The sequence below is a fragment of the Lolium rigidum genome, chromosome 2 (assembly GCF_022539505.1).
Source record: "Lolium rigidum isolate FL_2022 chromosome 2, APGP_CSIRO_Lrig_0.1, whole genome shotgun sequence".
NCBI classification, from domain to species: Eukaryota; Viridiplantae; Streptophyta; class Magnoliopsida; order Poales; family Poaceae; genus Lolium; species Lolium rigidum.
In genome coordinates this window covers 262264006-262270597 of record NC_061509.1, presented here as the reverse complement: position 1 = coordinate 262270597, position 6592 = coordinate 262264006, and the positions used below count along the sequence as shown (strand labels likewise).

At 43.6% G+C, this 6592-nt stretch overlaps 1 long non-coding RNA gene across 2 annotated transcripts; it reads left to right on the top strand.

The window, feature by feature from the left end:
• Positions 1 to 4201: 4201 nt before the first annotated feature.
• Positions 4202 to 5956, top strand: LOC124688670. Of its 2 annotated transcripts, XR_006998600.1 has the most exons (4): positions 4202 to 4318; positions 4431 to 4607; positions 4900 to 5220; positions 5806 to 5956. It is a non-coding gene; the product is annotated as an uncharacterized LOC124688670 (long non-coding RNA). The 2 variants fall into 2 exon arrangements; XR_006998599.1 differs by having other exon boundaries at positions 4431 to 5220.
• The last annotated feature ends 636 nt before the right edge of the window (positions 5957 to 6592 follow it).

Sequence of the window (6592 nt, the reverse complement as noted above, 5' to 3'; positions counted from 1 at the left end):
TCGTTCTCCTTATATAACCTTGCCACAAATTTAGTTGATGTAATAGTCTATGAAATGTTAACAAAAAAAGAGTTCAGTAAACAATGAAAAGACAATATATAAATGATTTAAATGAAGACAAAAATCTGAGAATTTACTTCTAAACAGGAGGCAGTAAGCTCTTAATGTACACGAACACCATTATTATTGAGAATTTGTGCTAGGCCACCTGTATCATGAGTAATGCATACATAGCACTTCAATTATCAAATCTTATACATAAGAGAGAACGAAGGCTAAAGAACAATCACTCACATTAAGTCAATTATTTGTATATAGTGCAGGCAAGTAAAGAGCATTGAGTTTTCGCTCATGATGGCATGCCGCTGATATATCAAATAAAAAGGACAGAAGGAAGGTAACAAAATTTCATGCATTATGCTACAGCCTAGAGCAAACAACTCATAGGGAGTAACAACTCATAGAATTGTTGAGATTAGAATAATATACCTTCTGCTAGTTTTAGCTGCTCTCAGTTTAACGAGTGTACAACATGGAAGCCAGATTCCAGATCCACTATTTGGATTGATTCACAATGAAATCCTATGCATGTTCAGAGCTTGACATGTACTGAAGGAACGCAACAGTCTCTAAATCTTTAGATGTGGTTCCGTAGGTAGGATAGAAAAATTAGAATAATGTTCTTTATAAATTGCATCAGATTTCTATAATTACTCTCAGAATTTAAGGAACATATAAAACGGCACCTTAAGTTTAGCAAATAGCTCCTTGTTATTTGATAGGTTGGGATGGAATTCACAAACGAAGATTCTATTTCCCAGCCATGCAACTCTTCCTTCTCCAGTATTCTGTATGAAAAAATTGGAGGCATATGAACACGTATTCAAGAAAGTATACATCCTCCAAATCAAGAAAAGTTAGACATTCTAATAAAAGAGATTAGCTAATCCATTGGCTATTGGTCTGTTGTCATCATAGATATTTCACATAAGAAATTATGAATGGATGGATCAGCATTCACTTTAGTTATGCAACCCAGTATTGTGCAAGGTACAATAGTTTCAAATTCTCACCATATTGATAAATCTTTACAAATCAAAATAAGAAAAAAAATACCATGGTACTTAACCTCACAGGGAAACAGATCAACAATGCAGTCCAGTGGAGGGGCAACTGCAGTCTGGAGATTGGGGAGGACCATGCCTGCAGTCCAGTCGAGGGGCGACTGCAATCTGGAGATCAGAATCCTCATCGTTGTCCGCAGGGAGAACGACGGCATGTCTCCTGAGAGCAGCTGTAAATAGGTTTACACCTTCAGTTTAATTTTCCACCCATATCTATGCACAAGTTGCTTGCTTATCATAATGCAAAACCGTCTATTAGAATAAATATAATGGTGCAAAGTAAATCATGGATCACAATAATATAATAAAATATGTAATCATGGAATACTTGTAAAGCTGCTATGGTAGAACAGAAGAACAGTAAAAAGACATCACCCAAAGTAAGCATGGTCGGAGCGAGACCGGATATTGGTCTGACATTATTCAACACCTAAAAGTTGCAGTCAAAACTGGAACTCTCATCTTGAAGAATAAATATACAATAAAATCATCAAAATTGGCACCAGGTTTGGTCATGTGATTATTATCAAGCCAATGGAAGGTTACTTAAACGTATCTCATTTCATCAAGCAGCTTGTGTACATCAAATCATAAAAAGGGAAAAATGCACATATGAGGTAACAATCTGAACAGACAAGTGCAGTGACAAGAACATGCAAAGCTTACTTTGCTATGCGTTTCTACTCTTCCCCATTCACAGAACTTGTAGCACAATTTCAGCATATATTCATACCAAGAAGGAAATCTAGCATGATAAATAATAATCGGAATATTGAGCAGCAAACTTTGAGATAACAATCCAAAAAGATGAAGTACAGTGACTCTCACCAAGAGAACGCGCAAGATCCGAACTCCATCTTATTTTATATCCGGCGTCGGAACTAAGCATTGACCACCAGTGATAATAAGGCCACCACTGAAGGACTATAAATTTCAGCAAAGAAATCAACTACACCAAGAGGAGCTTTCCATGACCTGCATGCGAAATTCAGTAGTTGACCTCACAGATCCGCATCCTATTGATGGATTCACGAACCCACAATATAATAATATGAGAAAGAATAGAACAAATCAATCCCTAGAGTCCACCTGCAGTACTTCTATTTCATCACCATGGCTACCAAAATCGGCATGGCTCTCCTTCTGGCAGAGCCAGAGAGGACCACCACCAGGACATCAAAATCGCTGACCACCGCCACCTCATGTCTCCTTAGTCACGAAGGATTGAATGGGAAGGAATACTCGCGACCTACTCGGTAAGGAACTACAACATCGTGGCGCTCACGCGCTCGCCCCAAGACACGGCGGCATACTGGAGGGCTGGGAGTTGGGGAGGGAGCGGCCGGCGCGCAGGATTCACTGGAGACGGCGCACGAGAGGTGTAGTAGGCGGGAGCTCAGGGGGGGTCGTAGAGGAGGCGCATGCGATGGGGGAGAGCAGCCCAAGGCGCGGCGGCGCCGGAACCACGCCGGCGACCGAGACCGAAGTTGGAGCTAGGGTTTCACGCTGTTGCTCGTGCGGACGCGAACATGCGTCGTGGTGCAAGGGAAACGGAGGAGGAGACCACGAACGCCACCAGACCGTCATGAGCGACCTGCGCGAGACCGGATCTCCAATCACCCAGCAATTGCTCCCTGGATTCTCTAGATTTGATTCATCTTTTGACAAAGATTCGATGCATTTGCTGAGACGGTGCCAGTACGTTGACTATGCAGATTTTTTTTTTTTTTTTGACTATGCAGATTTTCTGTAGTATCGAGGAATGCATATTCATATGTGCGCATTCCTTTGCAGACGGAAAACTGGGAATGTTGTAATATTTGTTTTTTCTTGTCATATTATTATTGATATGTGATGTTTTATATTTAATATGAATACTTCAAAGTGAACCCTTAAGCATGACAATAATATTACTATACTAAACCTTAACAGTCTCGATTTTTCTCAGATTTTTGGTTTATTTTCAGACTAACGAATTGATTGATACGTATGTTGTTTCGTGGTTGATTTCGTTGCAATTTATTTGCGTGCACTCTCGGCGTCCTCTTGCATTTTTTCTGCAGTCAATTTCTTTGATGGTCCGTGGCGAGCTTCCTTTGGTCTGGGTGCATGTAGTTTATTGGTGGTCTAGCAGGAGGTCCGATAATGATGGTTTGCACGTTCTGTGCTGTATTCGTGTCATTTTTGGCAGTCTCTAGATTCATTCGGATGCCACCGCTTTGACCATTATTTTCTTATCTCGATTCCACCATTCTCTTCATCATCTTCTTCTCCACCGGCCCGACTCCTCCCTGATCACCTACGCGTCCGCTAGCCTCCCCCTGCCGGAGCTCCTCCTTCCCATTCCCCCGCACCTCCACCGACCTCCAACTCCAGCGTCAGCTCCTTTTTACCCGATCCCCTGCCCAGGTGAATTTCCTTGAGCTCTCCATGATCGCCAGTCCCCAAATATGGAGCGACGCCGCCACTGGCCGGGACTACGGCATGCCGCCCGCAGGCCGGGACTCACGCGCACCACTAGACCGGGTTCCCAGTTCGCCGCCGCTCCATGTCGCCACCGTTGTAATGTCACCTTCTCCTTGCTCTCAGGTGGCGCAGGCAGCGAGGACGGAGACGGCGGCCTCAACCACGTCCCCTGAAGCGACGCCAACGGCTACGGCGTGATGGAGAAGGAGCAGGAGGCCATGGAGGTGGGTCTGCCGGCGACAGCGCGGTGGAGGGACGGGCCTGTGGTGGTCGGTTTGCACGCAGTGGAGGTGTGGGGCGCGCCCGTGGTCATGGTTGGTCTGCCGGTGAGGACGCGGCGGAGGTGAAGGATGAGCGTGCGGTCGACGCCGTGCTTCCGGCAACAGCGTGGCGGAGGAATCTACATCTCGCGCATCGCCCTTCTATTTCTCTCTCCACGCTGCCGGTTGTGTTGGCCATGGCCTTCTACCAGCGCGGCGTAGTGCCTCCACACACGCGTGGGCGGAGCAGAGCCGGGACGGTCCCCTCCTCCTTCCACTGTCTCCATGGTAGCCCACCTCCATGCACCTGCTAAAGCCCCTGCCCTGCAGCCAACCGCCAGACTTGATGCGGTTGATGTCCGCCACCGTGTTCTGCTCGATAACCGCAGGGTTTGGTCCTGCTCGAGAACTGCAGCCAACCGCCAGACTTGATGCAGCAACTGGCCTTGCCGACGACGGAGAAAGCAGGTTAGTGCCAATTTCTGAGCCTTCTTCTCCTTTCGTGGTTTGTTTCTAGCTTCAATCTATATTTCTTGAGCTTGGCCTGTGTATTTGGAGCTTGACGAGTTTGGGGATGCAGGTGCAGAGCGCTGTCGGATTTGGTCGAGAGGCTGGGCTCAGTGAGGAGGCGGCTGTGGCGGATTCAAGTGAAGAAAACTCTAGATCGGCGATGGCATGAACTCCAGAGCCACGAGGATCGAGGAGCGGCATGGAGCGGTGGACGCCATCTGGCGAGCCCAGCTAAATAAGCACGCAGGTCAGTTCCCACCGGCCATCTCTCAAAAATTCCCTGAACCGAGTCCTAATTATCTATTCTTGGTTTGCCATTTTATAATGCAGTTCGGAAAGAATTGAATTCAGTTTTGTTTTCTTAGTTCCACATCTAGATTGCAGATGATACGATTCTCTGTTTTTTCACATTGAAATCATGCTTACATGTCACAACATTATCTTCCTAATTGATGCCCCGCTAGATGTTTGCAAGATCAAAGGTAACATGGAGTTGCTCTTACAGTAGAATAATACAGCTTGCTTTTTTGGTAGTGCAGGCTGAAACGATGAGCTGCATGATTGGTCTCCATTTAGTGTGCATTTCTGAACTCTGAATGATGAGTTTCCTTCTTAGTTTTTGTTGTTCAATATAGATTTTTGCCGATTTGGGCCATACTCAGTACACTGTAACATGGCTCTCTCCGACCACGTCTGCATGACATGGGAGCTTGCTACCATCAATGAACATACGGGAGGTTGCTAGCATCAATGAAAGAGGCTGGCTGTAATTGTCCGTGCTCTGTGATGTTGAGTTATCCAAGCTGTCTGCCTTATTGAGGATTGCAAAAATAAGTGTCAGCAAGACTACAGTGGGAAAGGTGTGACAGATTATGTGTTTCATTCTCTTATCTGTCAGTTTTCCCCGCTGACTTGAATTGAGTATTGATTGGATTCGTTAGTTCTTCCTACTATCCTAATTGATTTATATACATAAATTGTTATTTGAGCAGGAGATTACCTGTGATTCCTATTTTGTGCATTAAGGAAACAATACGTATGAAAATATGCACTTTTATTTACTTTAAATATATTGACGAAGTGCTTCAGTTTTAGCTACAATTTTAGTTCCCTTTTGTACTTCAGTTAGGTCCTTATGTCTACAAGGAGAGCAGTTATTAATTAAAGTTCTGAATTGGTGTGCATATAGTACAGTGATATGTACCTCTAACTGGTTCTTCCATTTCATTTCTGTCCTCCCTTTAGATTGAGTAAATTGATGAAAACCTGCTTCTTTTTTTTGCTTTATCTCTTCCTTTACAGTATGACATGAGAAGATAAAAACTTAACCAGCTGATGCCATTTAAACGACGTTTGTGGTTTGTAAAATAATATAATCAATGCATCAGATATAGAATTGGTCCGGATTAACTCCAAATAGTCTGTTCTCCAACTTTGTTACTTAGGTTTTCCCCATGATCAGTGGGTCGCTGCTGATTTGATCCTGGTGAAGTGTGTTGGGCTAGGAGGGGCGCGGTGACATTGATGCTTACTTGAGGACAAAGATCGCTTGAGAACGGATAGAAGAGCTGATGCATGCAAGATAATAGTAGCTTGCCAAGGTGAGTCAAATCTTCTTGGTTCTGTTACTAGCCATTGCAAGATTATTAGCAAGATTATTACCGTTGGTATGGCCAATACACATGAGGTGAGCTATCTGCCATCTTTTTAGTATTTTCATCTGGGTTTGAATAAGTATGCAGATTCCAGAAAAAATGTCTGTGTCTACATGTAGTTTGAGAGAATTCCAGCAGTTTTGGTGCATTATAACTTCCTATTCATTAGCACGAGAATATTTACATTTTTTCTTTCCGAGAACCACCAAAATTGTACTTTCACTTCAACATTAGCAGGGTGACAGACTTCCATTTCTTTTATACATACATGTAACTTATTTCGTCATTACCACTAACTGACAAATAAAAAAACTTAGACAGTGGAGATTGTTACTTCCATATATGTAAGAAGAGTTTTGTTCTTCCAAGTTCTTCTGTTACCGGTGCAACTTAGTCTAGGAAAAATATGAGGGAGACGATATTGGTCTTGGAGGCATGCAAAACCAACAAGTACTCTTTGCTAGCAAGCTCGATTGTTTCCTATATAGAATAACTCATAAGATTATTTGTTTACATTTCAGGCAAGTACAATGTAAGACTTCACACCAGACAATTCCATTGATAATTGTTGAGATAC